This window comes from Osmia lignaria, chromosome 12 (genome assembly GCF_051020975.1).
Source record: "Osmia lignaria lignaria isolate PbOS001 chromosome 12, iyOsmLign1, whole genome shotgun sequence".
Taxonomy (NCBI): domain Eukaryota; kingdom Metazoa; phylum Arthropoda; class Insecta; order Hymenoptera; family Megachilidae; genus Osmia; species Osmia lignaria.
The window spans coordinates 5,649,441-5,671,945 of NC_135043.1; the positions used below are offsets into that span (position 1 = coordinate 5,649,441).

Sequence of the window (22,505 nt, forward strand, 5' to 3'; positions counted from 1 at the left end):
ATGAAAAATTTTCGCCTGGAAAATTTCTGAATATGAAATCAGTATCCACCGTCGTTTCCGGTTGCGGCACGATCACGCAGGCTGCCCTTGAAGACAGAGGTCTGCAAGACTTTTGGTAAAGTTCAGCCGACGACCTTCTTGCATGCACGGGTCGTTTAGAAATGGACACGGTGGACAGATACTCATCGTTCATCCGCGACGTATGAATAACGTAGAAGTTTGCCCGGCGGAACGAAACGTAGGGGGATCGAAGGGCGAGAAGGGAAGGAAGCTAGGCCACGTAGCTTTCATACATAAGTAAGGGAGACAGGACTATGGGGCAGCCGTCTCCGACGGAGTTTGCGTTGCAGTATTTTCTCCAGGAACACGCCAGACACCCTTGTTCTGTGCGGCCAGACTTAGCTCGACGTCCTCTTTCGTGGATCTACCATGAAACCACGAACCACCTCGACAGACCTACCTCGTGTTCGTTGTTTAAAAAAAAAAAAAAAAGAAAAAGTGTTCTTTCAAATAACTTTCGCTTAATGTTATAAACCCTTCCTTTAACCGCCGTTATACCTTAACGTCAACTGGTAAAGGGTAAACTGAAATGGCCGTCTAAATCGTCTTCTACGGAAGGGGTTAAACGCAAATCCAGTAGTTCTGGGTACCGCCGTAAACTCAAGCATTCAGCTGCAGTTAGACTGCTTTGTGGCATTGTTGTTTCGTGGCTGTTGCACTCGCGAGAAATGCAAACACCGCCTTAATATCGCGTCTTACGTACGGAATGGCGTAGGTATCAAGCGTATATTCAGCGCGAAGCGTGCATACGTCTTCGTTTCAAGGAAAGAAGAGCCGCGCCATTCTCGTCAGTCAGCTTCAAAGGAAGACAATGGGATTGATGTTGGTTCCGCGCCTCTCGTGTCCGTCCACTTTCGAGAGATTCGAGGGTGCCTGGCGTGTATCCTCTGCATACACGGCCAGCAGCCACGTTTGTTTTTCATCTTCTTCGTGGATTTCGAGCTTAGAACGGTTGTTAGGAGAAGCTACGAAGCAGGTTTTAACACCTTGTAACTAACCACCAGTTGCTAGCGAGATGATCGTCTGTTAACGCGTGATAAAACAGGTTTCCACCTCTCTTTTCTCTCTCATTTTTCATTTCTTATAATTCGTTCGGGATGCTTACTTCTCCGAAGGGTCAGAACGAAGAGGGATTTTAATTATCCCGTTGGATTTCCATTGCAAACTTTCATAGCAAACGTGTCGTCCTTTTGTAGGAATTGAAAATCTGGTTGGCGCGAAGGAAACTAGCAGGGAGTGCAACGGAAAAAGAAACGAGAAAACGAAACTCGTTGTCTGCTTATCACGGGAGCAGTTGGGGGGAAAAAAAAAAAAGAAAATTACTCGACGGGAAATTGAAAGTTTGTCGGCGATGGAAAGTAGCGCGGCACGGAGAAAAGAAGTTTCTTAAGATAGAAACGTCGCTCGCGTTATTTATAGCGAAATTTAGTTCCGAAATGTAGCTGCATACGCCGGCAACGCAAGAATAATATCTTGATTTATTTCGACAACGCGATGGAACAGTCTGTAAGAGGAAAAAGAAAAGTCTCTGTTAGCTGGAAAATTCGTTCGTACTTCTACTCGCGCCAACTTTTCTCCGATCGAACGGGCAGCGTTGGTAAAATCAACCGTAATCCGGAAGTGGTAGAAAACAACGATTAGAAGCGGAGAGTAAAAAGCATGTCGGATGGAAAATTGAATTTCCAGCTAAACTTTACCGAGGAGAATGGGTTAATTAATCTAATCGGAAGATTCTGTATCGCGTGAAATTTTCTTTTCTTATCGTCTCGCGGCATAAAAAGTAAAAGCACTTGAAATTGTAAGAAAGTCACGAGTGCTCGAAACAATAGCCGCAACTTTTCGATACCTCAGATTAGAGTTCGAAAGTTATAAAAGTTCGTACAAGTTCATCTTTCCCTTCTCGATAAGAAGCTTTCTTCGTACCATCTATATCGATCGAGCTTTCTACGCACGCATTTCTTTCTTCATCGCGACTTCCGGTAGTACGTTCGAGCCTGTTAAGATCCTCGTCCGGCTGAAAATCGCAAAGGAATAACTCGATTAATCGTCCTCGGTCCTCGGTTATGCCCGAACGAATTTTTCCGCGCCTGTTGTTGCCAAGGGATAGAAGGACGTCTTGGAACGGAACAGGAAGAGCTGGTAAAGGAAATATAGTCTCGAGGACAAAGGCTGTTCCGCGTGCATCTTTAAATCTCCCGTCGAGTTCCATCGACCATGAAAAAGATCTCTCATTGGCAAAGACCGTTTCTCCTGGTACAACGTCTCTCTGTTGTGTCTTCTCGAGAGCTTCTGTTTTTACTCGTTCCTACATAGGCAACCTCTGGATCCGTTGGTCGCTCTTCTCCTTTGGCCTGCAGGGAAAAATCTCTTGGACCGTGAGCACAGAGGTATCGGCTTTGCTCGATTTCGAATCGACGAACGTCAAACAGAATTTTCCTCGTCGACGAGAAAAAATTGCGGTGTATTTCGTCGCTGTAGAGACGTTCTTCCAACAACGACGGTGAATCTTCGACGATAGAATCCGATTAACGTTCAATGTTACGGTACCGTGAGTTCGAAATACAAATTCTTGAAACGATTCGATATTCTTATCAGAAATTGATGTTCAAGAGCCCGTTTCACGTTTAATTTCACATGCATCGAGTTTATAGATCTTTGCGTTTCAGTGTGCTCTCCTTTAGGTAATTGAATTCCATTCGGAAGATTACAATATTAATTGTTGGAAATCATTCTTCTGCCCAGGGATATTTGATATCGAAGATGATAGCGGTATCCCGGGTTCTTGAGGAGCGCGTTTGTCGGGTCGATCGGGGTCACTGACTGAAAGATAGACGTGGCCCGGAGCCACGCGACAGCTATACCCTTGCCGTGTTTGCCGTGTGCCCAACTCTCGCACGCTGCTGTCGAGCGTGGCTTGCGAACAGCCCGCAGACTGTGCTGAATTAACCAGGGGTGCCTCTAATATTCCAACCTGCCAGCTACCGCCAACTTCCGGCTACTCGTTAGCAACTATGCTGGCCGTCGTGGCTGAACGACCATTTTCCAAAGAGGAAATCTCTTAAAGTACCGCCAACTCGTCGCTTCTCTTGATACCACCTAAGCAACGGGGTTGAGATTAATATTTTTCATAACGGGCAGCTTCGTTTATAAAATAGTTTCACCCTCGATTTCACCCTCGTTAACTTATCGGTGTTTCATTTTTCTGTTTCAGGTGAGTAAGAGCGGAATATTTGAAAAAATCGATGCGACCGTGATCAGTAAGTACGATTCCCTTCAAAGCCGCGTAATCGATGAAGAATCGAATCGTGGAGGCACGAGAGCGTATTAAATTCGCGTGGAACGATGAAACGGGCATCGCGTAACAGACACCGGTTATTAATTGGCCCTAGCGGGCCGCGATCAGTCGGTCGATAGAGAGGAAACGGAGCGTGTAATTATTCCGATCGGCCATTCCTGACCGACCGCTCCCGACCCGTTCTAATACTCTAATAAAGACACACGCTCCCCTAACCCTGCCAAGATGAAACGTCTTATTTTCGGGAAACGATGCCATGTGGTAAACCAGTTGGCCCGATCCCTATGAAGACGTTAACACGCGAAACCGGTAATTACCTGGACTGAACGACCGATTCGAAGAAAAACGCACCGGTGTTGAACCTATCCGTGCCAGCTTGTTTCCACAAACGCGACAAACACCAATAACCAGAGTTTTTCCGTTGATCAAATAGTTTCCTTTGCTTTGCGTGTCCCACAGGACCGTCAGGGTGTGTCTATTATCGACTCTCACGCGACTAGTATTTATTAAGGGCGTTTTCAGCTCACCCTTAGCATGCTGCTTTCCTTGAAATGTAAACGATTTCGATAGGGGTATAAATAATGCTTAAGGGGAGATTCGGACCCTCCTACAGTTCCCGGATCGCTATTTATTAACTTTTGTTAATTACAATGTACTTTATTGTACAGTCGACTGTTTTTACTGTGATTCTCGTAATTAATTAAAATATTGTATTATCGATATATGAATTTGTCTCGTGTACGAACGATGGCAACTATCCCTTCTCTTTCTCTCTCTTTGGTTGTATTCTTTGTGGATGGCTCGCGTGCATACGAGCACCAGCATTGAGAGTAATTAAGTGATTATCTCGTCGAGAGTAGACGCATCGGTCGTTGCATCGCGTTCCAATTGCGGAACGAACACAGGCCGATAAAAGCCTCGTTTTTGTTCCCCCTGTAGTGCCAACCTATCATCCCTCTTCGTTCCTCCTCTACGTTCATCCTTGTTGCTCTTTTATTCACCCGTGTCTCCCTACGTACAGTTCATCCCTTCTATTTTCTGACCAACACCGCTCCTTTCGAGCTACACCTCTCTCCACTGATTCTAATTCCCTTTTTACGTGGCTGCCGGTGCAAACGGAGATAACGTCGTTGCGCGCAACGAGTTACAACAGGGTGGAAAGAAATATTATTTCTGCCCCGGAAACGTCCATGCCGGAATTCCAATTACCGGCCAGCGTTCTTGTTATTATTATATTCTCGCCGGACTACCGTTCCGACTGCTCGAGATGCAAGAATTTTTCAAAGCGAACACAGCTCGACGCGAAATTAATATTCGTTAGATGCCTCTTATTGGAAAGCACTTAAGGAAATTGCTTTGACTGTAATTTCATTGTTTTCGTTTGAGAAAACGATACCAGGCTTCAAAGTTTAACACACTCCTCGTTTCTCGACGAGCTTCGTTTGTAACCAGTTTCAAAAACGACCCGTGTCTTTTGTCCTGTTGTCGCTACTGTAAAGCTCGTAAAATAGAAAAGTTTGAATGTAGTCGTCGTTGCTAACACGTTTTCCCTCGCGGCGTTATTTGCGCAACTGCAAAAAAATGAATTCTTACTCGGCTTTGCCGTGTTTATTAAATCTCTGCCGTTGAGCTAAACGCACGTTCCGCGTTTGTATATTAAACTGTAACTTCATAAGGGTAGCTCTTTTGGTAGTTCCCTGAAATTCACTTCACCGTGTCGCACTTCCGGCAGAGAAGCGATACAGCTGGAAATTTTTCTATCCAAGGAAATTTATACGCATCTCTGAGTTCCTTTTTTGGAAATTTGACAACTTTCCATAACGCGACAACATTATCAAGACGTTACCTGGCTGCTCGGTCTCGAAGAAAGCTGTAATTTGTCGGCGCGTATATCTGATCGTCAGATCGAAAGCGGCAGATCGGTAGCCGCGAATAGGCGGAGAAAGTATCTCGGAAGCGAGATGATCGAGATAAAAGAGTCGAGTCCCTGTGTTTCAGTCTACCCTCGCTTTTCGAGCCTGACCGACGCGACGCGACGCGACGCTCTTTCTCCGGGCAGAAAAATTTTAATAGCCACCTTCGAAATCATCGCTGCTCGAGTTATCTTGCCGTAAACACGTCGTATCTCTCGCCGAAACACCAGGCAGCTGGTGCCTTCCTCCTATAATTACAAGGTCGCCGTAGAGAGTGAAATCGAACAAACGTTCGTGCCTGATCTTCCGGAAGGTGCAGACGAAGGAAACGCGAAACGCGCGGAACTTCCTGGATACGGCAAATCTGATCGATTAAATTCGTCGGTCGTTAATCGACCGTACGTTCGATGCTCAGTCTACGGAGTATCCTTCCTGAAAGGGATCGGAGTATCCGCGTGAACTTCCTTCCGATCCTGCCGCTTCTCCACGGAACGAGATCCGAGAGGAAGAGAGGAGGAACAAATGGCAGAGCCATGAGCAAAGCCAGGGAAGCGAGAGAAATAGAGAGAGAGCTTGTACGCTCGCCATATGTCACGAGGTCCTTACGTAGGTATCCTGGACGTATCTTATCTTCCGCTTATGGCCGCGAGGGTAATCCGAGTGGAAGACAAACGCGCACGAAATAAAATCCGGACCGGTTCCAGCAAGACTTCCTTTACCTTCTTTCACCTCTCGACCCGACGAACCGGGAAACGTTCCCGAAATTATAATCTCCTGTCGCCTCCTGTCACATGACCTGCTCCAAATGATTTTCCCCACTGTTCAGAAAAGCTACGCAATAAAGCAGCAGTAGATCGAGCCGTGATACACGAGTGAAAATAATTCACGTACGTAACTTCGTAGCCAGTTGAACCGGTTGAACCAATTCGAGACGGTTCCTACGGTCTCGACCCTTCAATCTGAAGCTGCGATAGTGTCGCAACGGAGCGACACGTTGAATACGAAAGCGAGGATAAAACCGGAAAGGGTAAAGGGTCGTCGACAGGGGTTACAAGACTTTTCTACTGTTTCTATCGCTGATCGAGCGAGAGATCGAAAAGTACGATCGTATCTAACGAGTGCAGGATGTTATCGTCGCATCTCGTTACCGTGAACGAGCTACAGGGCTCGAAATTTGTACACCGGACGAACACCTGTTCCCGTTAAGTCGGCAACGACTTGGCTTCACCGGCCAAACTTTCCACGCGTTACTCTCTCAGACGGTTCGCTTAAACCACAGTCTGCGGAGGACAGTCGAGTAATTAGTGGCTCGAAGAACTCGACGACGAACGTCTTTAACCGGTGTCCAATCGATTATCTTCCACCAACGTCGTCGACGACCGTTTCCTCGGTGCCAGCTACCGGCTAAAGTATACCCGGATGAAAAACCTTGCGAGTCGCTTGGCAAAACGTAGCCGAGCCGATGGTTTGTAGTTCGTTGGTAAAACAGCGAGGTGAAAATGTGCCGTAGAAGGGCGCGCATAAGAAGCGGTAGTTCATTTAGGACGCTAACGAGCGGAGCTTCCGGTGTGGCTGTCGTCTAATGATGTGTGGCTTTGGAACATGTTTGATAATTTGTTTTCCTACTTCCCCGTGCTCTCGTTTCAATTAATTTTCGGTGCTTCAGAAGTTACGTCTACCCGTGAACCCTTCATCGGACTCTACCTTCTGTTTCTTAATTAACAGTAGAACGAGCAGCGTTGATAGCCAGGTTTAAATTGAAAATAAATGCGGCTATGATCGTTTATAGAGTAACAAAAGGAGGAAAGGATGTTCTCTGTGGAGGAGAGGATTCATAAGGTAGAAAGAGCGTAGTCGCACGTGCACGCGTGGCTAGCCAGCCAGCCGTCCTCGTTCGCCGATGACCAGGAAGAAAATTAGAAATATCTGGCCAACAGGAACTCCCCGTGAACGTGCTTCTCGCTCGAGTCGTGGCATTATCGTTCGCCGTGTGTGTACTCGTTCGGTCGCGGATCGGCGCAGCGGTCCGCACGTTTCGTAGAGAGACAACGACGAAGCAACGTAGGGGAATGGTGGACTCGTATATTCGTGCTCGCACGTGCGCCAGAAACGACGACGATATACCTTTTATTATTTTTTCCGTTGTCCATTCGCCGAGCCCGAGTCTCTCGTTCAACGATCGTCCGTGTGCGGTTCGACGCCGTGCCGCGCCGGCTTCGGCATGATTTAATTAAACTCGTCGGCGCCGACGAAATTAGCAATTAGCGGTGGCGCCGATCGCGAATCGACCTCCAACTTCTTTCGACCCGCAAATTCCCCGGTATTTTTTTTGATAATTTGGAAGGTGAAATTGTTACCCCCTTTGTTCGGGTCTTCGTCCTTTTTCGAACTTGTTTCTTTTTCCTCGATGGAAGTATCTCCGAGAAAATTTATAATTACTCGTCAAACACGGGGCCACGTTATAACACGGTATTATTTTAAACGCGAACAATGCCACGGTTTTCCAGCTCTTTCCGAGTAATGAGTAGGATGAGTAGAATTTCCCGACCTGGAAATGACGGATCCATTGTTCGCGGTGAGTTCGCGAGTGCGCCAGGCGTGCGACGAAAACAAGGGTGAAAGTTTCGTTGCTGGCTCGGCTCGGTTTCAGACGTTGAAATTCGAAAAAGCTAGTTTGCTTCGGTTGCATCGTTTCGTCCAATTCCAATTGCAACGCGGTCCAATCAAAAACGAGGCCGAGGATGGGTCACTTTCGGCCCCGTGATTTCGGTAAGCCAAGCGGATCGCCGAGCCTCCGCCCTCGCGATCGACGGAACCATCGTGGTTATTCGGGATAATAACGGTCGTAAAAAATAATGGGCTTCGAGGTGAATCCTTCGAACGGGTCGGATAATATTTTGAGGATCTAATGACACCGAATTTATGGGCCAGGTGTGCCACGGCTCGAGCTCGCACGATTTTAGCGTGAAACTCGGTCTGTAAACGAGCAGACAACCGAGATACAATTCGATCTATCCACGCGAGACGAGGTGCAACTCGCTCGCAACAAATCAAAGCAAACCGTGCGCCACCGTTTTATCCGCTTTGCTAACCGGAGGATCGTCAGCGGAATAAAAAGCAAATAAAATGAAACAAGAAGGAATTCCCTGGTACGAGGAGGAGGATCATGGAAGTTCTATTTATTACAGAAAAGGGGATCCTTCGATAATCCTTTCATAAATAACAAAGTATTTACGTAAGGTTTCCCGGGCAAGGTGAATGGGCCGGCGAGTTTCAGATTATGGTCAACTACTACGCTCCTCCGCGACCACGACAATGGGTCTCCTCGTGTTTTCCGTTTTCTGCCCTTCGCCGTTCGTCTCCTTCTGTCTCGTTCGTCCTAGAACCAGCATCTCCTTTCTCCTCCACTTATAAGGTATACACGCGATGCTCCGAAGGACTTCGCAAAGGCGAGCCATAAGGGGGAACCTTTTACGGGGGTTTACCGTGGCATAAAGCGTTCCAATAGAAGACTCTGACTGGAGGAGTTTCTTCCGTTTGCTCGCACGCATGAAAGTCTTCTCGTGTGTGCGAGATCCTGCGTGCGAATCTGCTTAGACGCGTCCACTTCGGAAGATCCGTTGAATGCTAGAGGAGTCGCGATTCGAACATTCGCGTAATCGATCGAACGTGAAAATCGAGTGTCTATTTTTCTACGAAGAACGCGAGAATTTTCGCAACACCCATTCCGTTGGTGGTGTGCATTCTGAGACCGAGTTCGATAAAATGATTCATATCATCAGGCTTCTCTAATGTTTGCTAGGGTGCTACTTTTAGCTCGGTTATCTCTACCGAATGGAGATATGCACTCTGGCCACTTTACACAACCGCGTCAACATGCGTTTACGTGTTTCCCTGCTGTACGAAAAGTGTCGTTTACAATTATTCTGGTATTTCGTTACATACCTCCGCATCCCTCGAGGTTCCACTTTACCTCGTTTCCATTACTCGCGGATGTTACATTGTATCGTAGCCGAGTGTATTCCGGCAAACAAGTTCGTAAAATCGAACTTATAATAACATTCAATCTGGAATATTAGGTAGGATGAAAATCAGCCTACATTCGCCTAGATAAATTCAATATTTGCTGTTCGGTTTAACGGCGACTCGGTGGAAGAACGGCGTCAAGCATCTCGAGGACTGTTTAATTAAGTTGGATCGCGGGGATTGACGATCAACGCGGTTTCTACCATGAAATTTCTCCGCTAATCCAGGAAACTGGGTCGTCGTTGCTTGGACAAGAGCGGGATCCAGCAATCGCGCGTGAAAAGGGGAGGAAAAAGCCCGTGTACGTTTCAGTTTCCATGCCAGATACTTCCTTTGTCCTTCGTTTCTCTTTGGTCAGGTGTGCGTCTGTCCTCCCCTTTTGTTCTCTCTGCTCTTCCCTCTCTTCGTCTTTGTTGCTCCACGCGTATCCCGGGCCATGAACACGGTATTCCACGTTCATTCTCGAGATCAACGCGAGGATCTGATGAATGACGGACAACACCGAGAGCGTGCAAGTGAGCGGGTGGAAGTGGGATTCGACCCGCGGCCGACAATCATGTCGACGATAATTATGCGAGGCTACCTGCCGGCACATATCGCCGAAATTGGCTGGGATTATTCGCATATCCGCGGAACACAGAAATACGAGGATGTTTGGCCAAACGTGTTCGGTGCGATGATAATTAGCTAGCCTGATGATATCGATGGGCAAGATACCACTTCGAACGCTATTGAATCTTTCGAGACAAAGAACTTTTATTATTCGATGTTGCTCGAAATAAATCTATCGAATTCTGTTACGTTTTCGCGGTGCAGCGCGATCGGAACGAGCAGCACAATACCGGAACGGAGGCAGACACCTTCGCATTTTTCCTGATATATTTCAGCTTGCGCGGTAACGGCGCGGCGCGACGGGGGCCCTTTTGAAATTCATCACGAGAGCTACTTCATATAACGCGCCGGAATGAATTATGTTGCTACGTATCTCGGCCTCGTATCTTCGTTTTTCCTGCCGGTAATCCCAGCCGCGCGAGGCCGCACGTGCTGCTGAATTCGTGGTTTAAATTCGCGGCGACGCGACGTTTCGGCTGTGCGAGCATGGAAGGTACCAGCGTATCCTCCCGTGAAATAATTTCGTACTCCACGACGATCATTCATCCCTTTACCGACGCGTGTATATTAGCAGACACTTTGATCTACCGATTAACCCTTTCGCGCCAATAAATTTTCAATGATTCTATGTTGACGTTAATGCAAGGGTTAATTGAACGCACTTGAAATGCCCGCAGTAGGTACGATCGGGTCAATTGCACGAGGTCGAAACGGTAGAGTTTCACAGGGCGTTGAAATTGGAAAGTTTTCCGGAAGTTAAGTTCCAGGCTTTACTCGCGGATCAACCGAAAGTAACCGTTAGCACATCCTTAATTGGAGCATCGTTCTTACACGCTCGCGAGGCAGCGCCTGCCCCGTTCAGCGTCTGGCACGCGTTATTTAGAAAGTTAACAAACCACTGAATTCTCGTTTAAACGAGCTACCACGATCGGTATGTACGCAGTGCGGAATTTTTGCCTTTGCTCTACCAACTTCCCTCGCGTACTTTCTCGCCGGAAACTCTCCCCGAGAGTCTGCCGGAGGAGGGTGAAAACGCTAGAAGAATCCCTCCCGGCCCGAAGCTGCGATCCGCGTCGAAAATTTCCACGAAGCTTTACGTTCGCGAGTCCGATACACGCTCGTGTTACTTAATCGGCCGTGAAGAAGCTCGTTCAATCGAACTCTCGAATCGTCCTCCGAGCGATCGAAGACACCCCTGCGAATGAAATCCCGAAGATCGATCGGAACGCGAGTATTCGCGCCTAGTTCTCCAAGGAATCCTCAGTTTTAACGCTTTAATTCCCTGATGTCATGTTCGAAGCGTTCAGGACACGATGTTCCTGGAAGGGAAAAGATCTATAGACCTCGGTCTCTCTTTCTCACTTTCTCCTGCATTCCCTAAATTCATCTGGAAATTCTCTGTTTCGGCTGGAAAAACCTTTCCAGTGAACCCATTGTCTCGTTTCTACTTTAGGGTTGCCCCGTAATCGGCAGTTTATAATCTGGTCCGCTTTGGGAGGCGTCAGTTGGCACGCGAGCCCCTAAGGCAGCCACCCCTTCGTTCGAACGTCGACGGGATTGCCAGGGATCGAAGGGATGATATCTGAATTATCCGTGAGCGCCGCTGTTTTACCACGGAGGTCCGTTAAACCGTCCCGAAAAACGGACGGCCAGGGAGCCGAACAGTTGGCTGAGACGCGGGGATAATTGCCGGCCAGGTATGTCGGGCTCGACCGGGCCTGCCTCCACTATACCCGCTTCTCTCTAACTCCCCGTGGCTTTACTTAAATTTCGATTATTATTTAACGATTCAAACAATTTTTCGACCACTTAACGGAGCTTGATAAACAAAATTCCGAAAACAGCAGCAAAAATATCTTCCCCTATCCTCCGGGATACGCGCGTTTCCGCTTCGTCCGCTTTCTCGATTTGCATTTTGATAACCGACAGAGAAGCAGCAGTTTTCAAGCGCAGAATTCGCGATATATCGGCTCGGAAACGTTCGCTATCGTAATCCATACGCGAGAATCGCGTTCTCGTTCCGTGATGAACGAGTTCGCGCTCCCGTTGGGTGGTTTCCGGGGCTGTGGACTAACTTGCCGGTTAGTCAGGTACCTCGTCGACGTATTTGCATACAGAGAAATTCATCGTGAAAGACCACAACAGAGTCTGTGCAAACATTTCGAAGTGCATTTAGGAAGAAGGGTCCACAAACGGCGTCCCGATACCTTGGCGCCGATGTAAACGCCCGGTACACGCGGATAGAGCCGTCTCTTTTGAAAATCCTGTGCAAACAGTGCGTTACAAACGGCTTTCAGCCTCTCTTTTAACCCCTTTCAGTCGTGGACGACATGTAAACCATTTGGATTCGAAAACTTTGACCCGTTCACGTTCGATACGCGACGTCCGATGTAAACGCTGGGACTCTGCGCAGCCCTCGCCACACCGGACGAAGAATTATTAAAGCGGTATGGTCATTAATTATATGGAGATTAAACGGATTAGCGTGGCCAGGATCGGAGTTAAGGGAACGAGAATATGGCCCTTTGAGGAGGCAGCGTGCGGCTTCGAGAGAAATTGAGCGGTCTTCATTACTCGCCAGCCGCTCATTATGCTCTCAGCTTGAGTCCTCCTGCCTTCTACCGAGCCGCTGGGTATCGTCACCTTCCGTGCCGACTATCCGCTTCGCACGTCTTGATCCTGAATCCTCCAACGACTTTTCAAACGCTGCGTTAATCATACATTTTTTTTTTACTATCGTCCGTTCGTATGGGTTGGGCGAAAATATCTAACAGAAACGGACGATAACGTGGAATTTCGAGTAGCATCCCTATCGTTGCTCCAACAGAACAGTAATAGCCAGGGTTTCGTGAAATGGAGACTTCTGGCCTGTTTAGTCCCTACCGTTAGACGTCTCATTAGCTTATCTAGACATGTAAATGCTAGGCGTTGCAACCTAGAAGAGGACCGATCGCTTTTTTTGGAAGAATTCTAACGGAGACCGGTTTCCAGGCGTCGAAACGACGCTTTTCTTTCTTCACACGGGCAAACGTGTGCTCGTTATCGAACGTTCCTCGATAAATTTCATTCGAAAACGGCGATTAATTCATCGATCGAAAGTCGTGCGGCAACAGAACAAAGTGTGTTTTACGTAATTGAACGAAGCTGTATCGTTCGAACGTTTAGAGATAGACAAAGTGTGAGAAGATAGCGATATGCGGAACTGTATCGAATGGAAAAGTCTGAGAAATTACAGCAATTATCGGTAGCAACGATTTTTCCCAAGAAAAATCTCTTTCCCTTTTCTCTTGCGTCCTGAAGAATCGCGTCGGCTCGGTTCACGCTGCCACCAATTAGCCCCCCGTCGACCGGGGTGACCGTAAATTCATAAATCTATCAGCCAGGGTCCGGGGACGTCTTGAGAGCTTTCACGACGCGATGAGTACCGCAGCGGGGTGCCGGAACCTGGAGAACAATACCTCCGAAGTTGAAGACCGGACGAAACGGCGCAGCGTTGTGCTCGCGTTTTCGCCACGCTTGCCAATCGGTACACGCGAGCCTCCTTCTTCGAAGCCCGATCGCCCTGGGAGCATTTCGTCACGGCTCGATCCACGGTTTCGGACCGTGCAACGATTTCTCGCGCTTTCGTTACGGTTTTTCCAGAAAATCTGGCAAAAGTTTCGTAAGCTGATTCAAGAGTTTAGATAATAAACGTTTCAAAATGCATAGGAAAATCGGAGGAATCGAACGATTCGTTCGCTTTCATAGATTCTCTAAGCCCCGTAGAATCTCGATTCGCTGGGAGGAATATAGCAGGTGGTGTAAATGGCGGTCGATCGGTGTACCAGGATCTACGGGCAATCATGGTTCTATGTACAAACATAAATAACGATATCCCCCGGAATACGTTGTCGTGTATGCGCTCCGGTGCCAGTTGGAATAATAGACGCGGTAATAGGCGGGAAATGACAAATTTTCATTGCAGAGGATCGCGTTTCATCCTGCCCGATTCGAAGTCGAAATGGTCCTCCGTCGAATCGAATGCAGTATACGCGAATATACTGCATTTTTCGTCTCTGCTCGTTTATCGCTTTTCGTCTGGGCTACCTACGACGACCATAGGTGTACGAGATATATTCCCGGGAGATAAATCATCGTCCACCTACGTTGGTAATTTCTTTTTAGCTCGTAAATCAGTTGGGAGGTCGGTACGCGAACGGTGCGTGCAGTCGTGAGAGGATCTCGTTGAGAGAAGTCCTGGAAGTCTCGGTGCATCGGTTACACAGCCGTCGGCTTTTTGCCAGCTCCTCGAACGCTCGGCGCGGAGAAAAATCGCACGGTGACCCGTTTATTAACCCGTCAGCTCCGGCAAAACCCACGGACAGAATGCGCACCCGTGGTTAATGTAGTAACCTAACGAGCAACGAGAGAAAACGGATTGCGCGTAATTGATCGCTGCTATTACACGAATGCGTCGGACCTGAGATATTTCTTTCCGTTAAAAACTTTCGAAGCTCCTACGTTCGATCTTGTATAAATTAGCCCTCTAAATGTTAAATTCTTTGGCAGAGGAGAGCCCGGTGTCGTTACAAGGTTAAAGAAGGCGGGCCGAAAATTACCAGGCAGGAATTAACAGAAAGTCTTCCGCTGGTACGTTCATTAATATCAATTTTATCGTGCCGATCGTGGGGGACGAGTACACAGCTTCCCCATGAGTCAGACTGTTTATAGTGACAATATTTTAAATACCCTCTTCCCGTTACCCTCCTCGACACGACTCAATCGCGGTCAAACATTCGGTTGTGCCGCCTTTGAAGATCGAACATCGTCGAAGAAAATCGTTCCCTCCTCGACACCGGCCGAGGACAGTTCCCGGCTCTTTGTACCTACGCTGGTTTAATCTTATCGCTCTTCCTGTTATCGTCTTTACACGATCTCTCCCGACGATCCTAACTTCGTTCCCGGTCGAACTTGACGACCTATCGATGTGCCTTTCCACGATGCTTCTCATGTTTATTTAAATGCCCATGGTAATCGGGGACATTGGTCAGTTCGGAGCAGGTGATGCTGGACGCGGTAGACGGAATACTTTTACAAATTTCTTGAATACCGAACTGGTGGAGTTTAAATTTAATTCTCGGGGTTTACTGGAAAACTTGAGGACGATAGCACCCTCGAGACAGCTTCGCGATCAGCAGAAAAATACTGTTCGAAGGCATTAGCGTGTTATCGTCCGTTTTTCCGACGTGTCTCCAAGAGCAACGAACTTTACGTTCCTCCGTGGTTATCGCGTGTTTTTGTCGTGAGTGCCTCGCCAGAGATACGACAAGTTCCTCGGTCTATTTGCTTGGCTAGATACACCGGCTATCCGGCGTGTTTTTGAGGAAGGTTAAACAAACTTTTGACGCCTGAAAACCTACGAAGATTAGCCGTGTTTGTCGAAGAATGCATCATCCCTCGCAAACAGGCTACGCAATCTTCTGTCCATCGATGGAATTCTTTTCTTTAAGAGCTTGAAAATCGTGTACTCTGCACCGTATAGAAGGAATGTATTAAAACAAAACGAGCAAAGTCGTATCGATCCCGTTAAGGGTTGCCAGTTAAGGGTTAATACGCCGTGTTTCTTGGCTCTAATGCCGCGTCTCACGAAACAAGACGAATCTTTTCGAAAAACGCGAGGTACCATGTCGCGATAAATCCTCGTCCAACAGGGTAGACTCGTCCGTCGGTGAAACCGTGGCGGCCACTTTCTCACGGAATGCATTAACGCCTTTCCGGCGACACGCGGAACCGTCTCGTGTCGACGAGCATCCACTCGGCGTCACGGCGCGCAAGCTGCGGGAGGATGTTTAGCAAACACTCGGAAAATTCGCTGCATCACCTTTCGGCCTGGCGTTCGGCAAACAAGCCGGTCTGCTTGGAGCGCTTCCAGAAAAGCTGTCGACGTTGTGCAGGGTAGGCGCCGACGTCCGTCGGCATTCGCCAGAGGTTGTACTTTCGCGAGAATCGGATCCACCTATAGTTTTTGCGCTGCTATTCTCTTCCCATCGCGTCTGCGGTCGACCAGGGTAGCCGTGGAACGCGCGACAACCGCGGCAAACGTTTGCCATTTATCCCGGACGGGGGATCAGGTCGATGACGAGCGTCCATCGCGGTGGCGGAAGCACAATATCGCTAGCAATACAATAACCACAATGGGCCATTTCGGCATCAACCTGTTCCGCAAAGCTGGCCCGCGTTCCGTCTCGTTTGAAGTTCCCGACGCCAGGCGCCGGTGGTCTCTCATTCCCTTCCTTCCTTCGGCAACCCTTCGCAATCCATCGAGCGAACGAAAGGATTTCTAAATACTCGTTCGCGGTATTTGCGGATATCCGCCGGTAGTCCTGGAAGCGTTCTGGCAGGATCGGCCTCGGAAAGGGATAGGCCGTACCGGCTATGGGAACGGTGATGAGACAGAGAGGGTGATCGGTTGGAAAGTAGGAGGGAACAAACGACAGGAGCTTCTCTCACGGGGCGCCTGCAATCCGATCCTCAAAGCTCATCGGTTAAATACACCAAAGCTGTGCAAAGTGGAGGGAAAGAGCGTTTAATTAATTCCATCCAGTGCGTCGCTATGGCTGCAATTCCGCCTTGCGTTTTCGACCATGCGTCCGCGTCGTTACGTTCAAACGCGTTCGAAAGTGCGTGGGCGATGGATCAAAGCGGAACTCTACTGGAACACGCTGCGATCCGTGGGAAGATCGAGTTGTGAAACACTTGAAACTATGTTACGTCTTCAAAATGACCCAGCTTTTTCAAGTAGTATGTACTAGTCTAACGTAGATGACGGTTCGATTAAGTTCCTCCCTCAAGTAGGGTAAACAATGATGTCGATCCTCGCGTAATGCTCACGATCTCGTCTCGAAGATTTAACTTCCTGTTTCGTAAATCGTGTCCGCGTTAACGAACGTCAAGCGTCGAACGAAATTCAACGAAAGAATTCCCCCCGGGGTCGCGAGAGTTCGCTGAAAATTAAACGATTCCATCCGCGAAACAACAGCGACGCGCGTCACTCACTTTACGCGACGACTTTGTCTCGTTACAGCCCCCACGGAATTACCTCGACACGGAGAGAGCCGTCGTTCAACCCTGTCAACGGCATTGTGTCCCAGCTCGTCGACACGAAACACCCCTGTGTAAAGCCTCGTCGAGACGTTGGAGGGCACCACGTTACAGTCTCTTTTGCAAAAGGGCACCGCAGCCTCCTGAACCTGGACTCCCTCGGTGCGCACCCTTCTCTACCTCGTTGCCTCTTTTTTTCTTTCTTCCACCGAGTCCATCGTGTTCGCGCTCTAAAAGGACGACACCGTGTTCCGTCCCTTTCCTACTCGCACCCCTTTCGAACCCTCGACCCTTTGGCTCTCGCTCGCACCCTCGTGAAAAGGGTCTGCCACGCAGCGGGAAGAAAGAAGAATCGCCGAGGAGTGGGGGGCTGCTATCGCAACTAACAAAGTGGGGGTAGCTGGATAGGTAGTAGGGGTTGCTGGTTACATAGTGGTGGGGTATAGGAAAGCGAGGAGAGGGGGTAGGCATGAAACAGAGCCTCCGACTTCGAACGATCGGACGAAAGCAGAGAGCAACAGTGTGCCGCGCGACGCCGATGAGCGAGCGTTACGGAACTTATCGTCATCGTAGATACGCGTGTTTTGGAGTCGAAGGAACCGGAAAGTGAAGAACGATTCGTGTTCGTCACGCGAGTACACTCGAGCTTTCTATGAACGTATTTTTTACAAGTAAAGTGCAAGGGATGCAATTGTTAAAACAGTGAGATCGTTCGGAGTGAAAGAAATTCCTCGTCGAAAATTGATAGAGGATATTCGTGATCATAGAAATCGTGTTTCGGAATTAAGAAACGATTGGTGTTTGCGTATTTGAAAAATATCTCATAGTGGAAGTGAGGGGTGGGAATCTTATCGAGACGGTGAAACAGATGTCTCGAAGAATGATCGTAAATAATCGTGATCGTTGATCGGCATATGGCTCGCGATCGCTCGACCTTATCAAGGAGATTCGTGCCAAATTTTCATCGCGACGAGTCGTCGTCTGGCCGTCTCTCCGCGAACGAACGAAGAAGCGAAAGGGTTGTAAGATCACGCTTAGTGTGCTCCAGTGATTCGTGAAGTAAAATACACCGAGTGTTGGAAAATACCCGAGAAATAAATCGGGTGTGTTTGTTGTGATACACAGTGGTTGTGCGAACAGAGCTGAACCGCGAGGAAGGTGTGAATACCGTCAAAGGAAATGTGCTGCTAGCAAATCGGCAAAGTGTCGCCCGAATTTTTGAGGTGAGTCATTGTGTTTGACTTCGCCTTATCGGCTTTAAAGATAGGACGTTAACTTAGCGATAATTGCTTTAAGAAACGGGTCGTGTTGACTTTAAACTCGCAAAATATTAGACCGATTGTTAAATTTTCGAAACGCGTCAGCACGTGGAAATATATTTCCTTAAAAGAGGATTAACCGTGATACGATTATAGAATAGGAGCTTTCTAGTGCTATCAATCCCACTCCATAAAACGTTCACGTTCGCATCGATTTTCGATTTGCCGTCGCATCGAGAAATCAAAAGTCGCGATCACCCTTCTCGAACATTGCAACTCCGTGTGCTTCGGAGTAGCTCCCATTTAATTCGCAAGAGACGACGCTTTCGTTGTCTGGTCCGCTCGCGGATTCGTCGCGGAACAAGGCATTTTTCCGCGGTGATCGTAATGCGATGGCTCGGCTGCGTCCGGATCCAATTCACCGACAGACGCGGACGATGGAAAAACGAGAGACGAGAGTGGAATTCTGTGCGAACACGTTGAGGGTGGCAGAGAAAGGCAGAACTTAATGCAACGGGCAAACAAATAAAGCATCTCCGACGGGCATTGAAAAGATTCGACGTGATGTTGAAATCGATATTCGCGACTCGTTGCAGAACGTCGAGGAAGATTAACGCGAACCCTGCACACTCGTCCGGAATCTCAAGAAATAGCGAGGAAAAATTCAACCTGCCATTTTGTCCACTCGAAATGTCGAATCCAATCGACACCCTGTCCATCGTTATATCGTCTGAGTGAGAAAAAAAATTAGAATCGGAGTGAATTCGCGTTTCTTCCGCGGATTGATCGCGAGTCCGTTCGCGACGCTGCCTGTTGGTTGATTTCCATCGAATCGCGCCGATGTTTACACCCGATTACTCGCCTTAATGGAGAATTTTCATCGCGGTAATTAATCGAATCCCCCGGTCGACGCGAAAACGAACACTCTTTCCGGTGTTCCATTTGCGAAATTACGAGACTACTGGTACCTGAGCCACTCGGTGCAGGCGTGCATTTTTGTCTTTCTTTTTTTTTTTTTTCGGCTGTTGATGTTTGAAACATCCACGAGGCGAGGGGTCGATTTAAACGAAGCACGGGGGAGAAACGGAGATGAAATTAGAAATAATCTCGGGACTCCCGCGACACTGGCGCGACCAGGACACAGTGGCAGGCGTGCTGTTTCTGTCGCTGACAGTTATTAGGAACTTATGGGACGAGAGTTCACGGGGAAAATTCGACTCGCACGGAAGAGTTCATTTTCTGCTTCGAACGTAAACTTTGCGAATTCGTTTCGTTTTTGTTGTAACGATTCGAGAAAGTTTACAGGACTGTTCTAATAATCAGACGTCTAAGTTTCTTCGTTAAACCGAGATAAGGCTCGGAGTTAAAAATAAAACGTGGTAGATTTTTATGTGGTGGATAGGGACCGGATAAAAAAAGTCTCACTTAGAAAATATGTCAAAGCTTTACGAAATAGCGAGAAAGTACTCTCCAAACAAAATACAAAAACAGGTTTGACTGTAGTCGAGTGTGAATATAATATTTCATAAACGGAAGTAGGAAAGATACTTGAAAACACGCGCCTCTTGCACCCTTGGCAGTGGATAGTGCAGCAAAACGACGACAGATGGAAGCACGTCGTGAAACTCTTGCCGAGTCCAAGCGGATCGACTTTTTGCCCGCTGACACGAATCTCCTCGACGAAGAAACGCTCGCGGAAATGCTCGTTACGATAACCGTTATCGCGTCCAGATCGTTTTCCCTTAATGGAGTTTGAACGATACTCGGTTTCGATACCGCTAATTGCTACCAGGAACCCTTTGTTTCCACGATTCTCGGTGCTCCACCTAATGTTTTATCCCTTTTCAAACTCGCTTACATTCTTCTTGAACTTCCTCCAAGACGCTTCAACCCCTTTCACAGAATTTCCGGGTTCGCGTAACCGCGATTTTCTTCAGTGGAAACATTACAGACTCGTTCAGAATCCTTTCAACCTGAGAAAAACAACATCATCGAGAAAAACAGAAAGATGAAACGCCTTTTGTATCGAAAGGTTTACACCGACGGAGCTATATTTAATGCCCGTCATTTTATAGCTTCATCGCAGTGTTCTCCCTTTACTGAACGGTCTTCCCAGTCGATAAATAATAATAGTAATAATTTCTCATCGATGGAAGAAAGTTTCTCGAGTGCCTGTAACAGTAGACTGGGCGACACGTGAACGAAAAGAGAGGAGATCAGTCGACAGCCGTATGGATCGAAAGATATGAAATTATTTATAAGTCCGGCCAATAAGCTATCAGAAAGCTATTAAAAGTTTTCGCGATCCAGAAATAACCTTTGCGTCGAACGGTATTCCCTAGAGGGTGATCTACTCGTAACATTTCCCAAGATCCCCGTAGAGCTTGCAACGCGTGTGTCGTCTTCCGACGCATTTTTCCCTTTTATTCTCGGCGAGCACGGAAAAGGGATGATTTCCAAAGATGTGCGAATCTTTCTCTTGGACGTTCACCCCCATTTCGAATCGGGGAAACTGTCAATTTTTCATGGAATTTCTCGAATAACCCCTTTCCAATCTGGCAACCTTCGTTTCGAGTGTGACGGGTTTGTACACTTGGAGAAATATAATAAAAGGGAGGAGGGTGAATTCGGTGAACTTTTATTTCAAAGAATTCGCGAGGATGATAAAATTCATGGGGTTAAAAAGTGAATATTCGTGACAGAGATGAGTTCCATTTTGAGAAAGCTTCGTCGATCCCGCGATCGTTCGAGGGTAAATTTATAAAACTCGTTACGAGTAGTCGCCAACGTCGTGCGCCGAGTGCTCTCTAAATATTTGTAGTTTGACGAGTCGGCATCGATTCTTCGAACGACACAACGACAGAGTGTTTGTAGACGCGAGGAGACAGTGGACCGATCGGGGTTTCGAATAGGCAGCCTGCAATCTCGCTGGATCATCCCCTTCTCGTCGGGCATTGATACTCTCGTCACGAGTGTCACAATTCCTGGCCTTGCCCAGAAGCATCGACAACAAAATTCTCGCTAAACTCGTCCGTCCATACAGGGGCTGACAAATTTTCCACCCTCCTCGATCAGCTTATGAAGCAACGAAATTTCACGAGGGTCATTCCCCGCCCTCTGTTTCGTTCTCTCGATCCTCGCTCGATTTTCGCTGCCACCGATATCGTTTAACGGAGATACCGTTCTTCGTTGTTCCGCGTCCACGTGAAACGAAACCGAGAAACGAATTCAACGGTGTGTGTGTGTGTGTGTGTGTGTGTGTGAAAATAGGGGTTGGGACTGGTGAAAACCGTGACCATTCTCGCTAACGGGAAAACCGTTCCATTCTGATGGTAAAGTGAACTCAATTTTCCAATATTCGAGTTTAGCGAGCGACCAGGGAATACGACAAACGTGAACCACTTTCAAGAAACTCGGTCGTTAAATCGCTGCCACCATTACCGACATTGCGCTGCGACAACTACCCTTGCATTAGCTTGTTGCACGTAGAAACATAGAAAGATCTGATCTGATTTGATGACGTAAAGCTGCCGCGAAACACCGCTTGCCTCGTATCAATTTCGAGCTTACGGCTTTCAACCTAATATTTCCAGTTGACATTAATCTATCGATATAATTTCGCGTGTGTCGTATGATACGAGGAAAAATTCAACCGTTTATCCCTCGTAGATCGTTTACTCGTGTGGCCCTTCGCGATGAAAGGGGAGGGGTGTAACGGGACATCTAAAACTACTTCCAGTCCACCCTCGCTCGGCACGACGTAACCGCCCTCGTAAACTTTCTTCCTTCCTCCTTACGAGCAACCTCGTTACACCATTTCATCCCCCTCGCGCAGTTCCGTGGGGAGAACTTTTGCACGCACACGTGTTTCGCGTTTCTCACCGGTGCTTTATTAAACCGAGACCCACCCCCCTCGACGTGGAAACGACTCGCAGTCTCTGCGTGCAAGGTATTCGGTGATAGGTGCAGGTGTCACCCCGGCCTTGCTGAATATCGTCCCGTCGAACAACCCCTTCGCGATTTCGCTTAAAACGAGTTTACGAGCCGCGAAAGGGATGGCCGGGCTAGTGATCTTGTTTGAACAGTAAATGGAAGCTTGGTTTATCGCTCGTTTACTCGATCGCGATTAGTGTTTCGATGCTAAAAAGGGCTGGAAATTAATCGATACCCTCGTAAAAGCAGTCTAAATTGTCCTGAGCAACTGTTGTCCACCCTGTTCAGAAGTGAAATTATGAAATTCATCGGTGTCTCTAATTAAAA

The 22,505-nt window shown here is 47.9% G+C and overlaps 1 protein-coding gene across 4 annotated transcripts in view; it reads left to right on the forward strand.

The window, feature by feature from the left end:
- pxb (putative Hedgehog signaling attenuator pxb) overlaps positions 1-22,505 on the forward strand; it is a 190,635-nt gene that overhangs the window by 116,046 nt on the left and 52,084 nt on the right. Inside the window, exon 1 of one of the 4 annotated variants that reach the window (XM_034320838.2) lies at positions 17,439-18,209. The exons of 2 other annotated variants lie outside the window; for them this stretch is intronic. The gene's annotated coding sequence lies outside the window, so the exon portion shown is untranslated. Of the gene's footprint in view, positions 1-17,438; positions 18,210-22,505 lie in introns of those variants that run through there. One more of the 4 variants, XM_034320836.2, reaches the window with a different exon arrangement.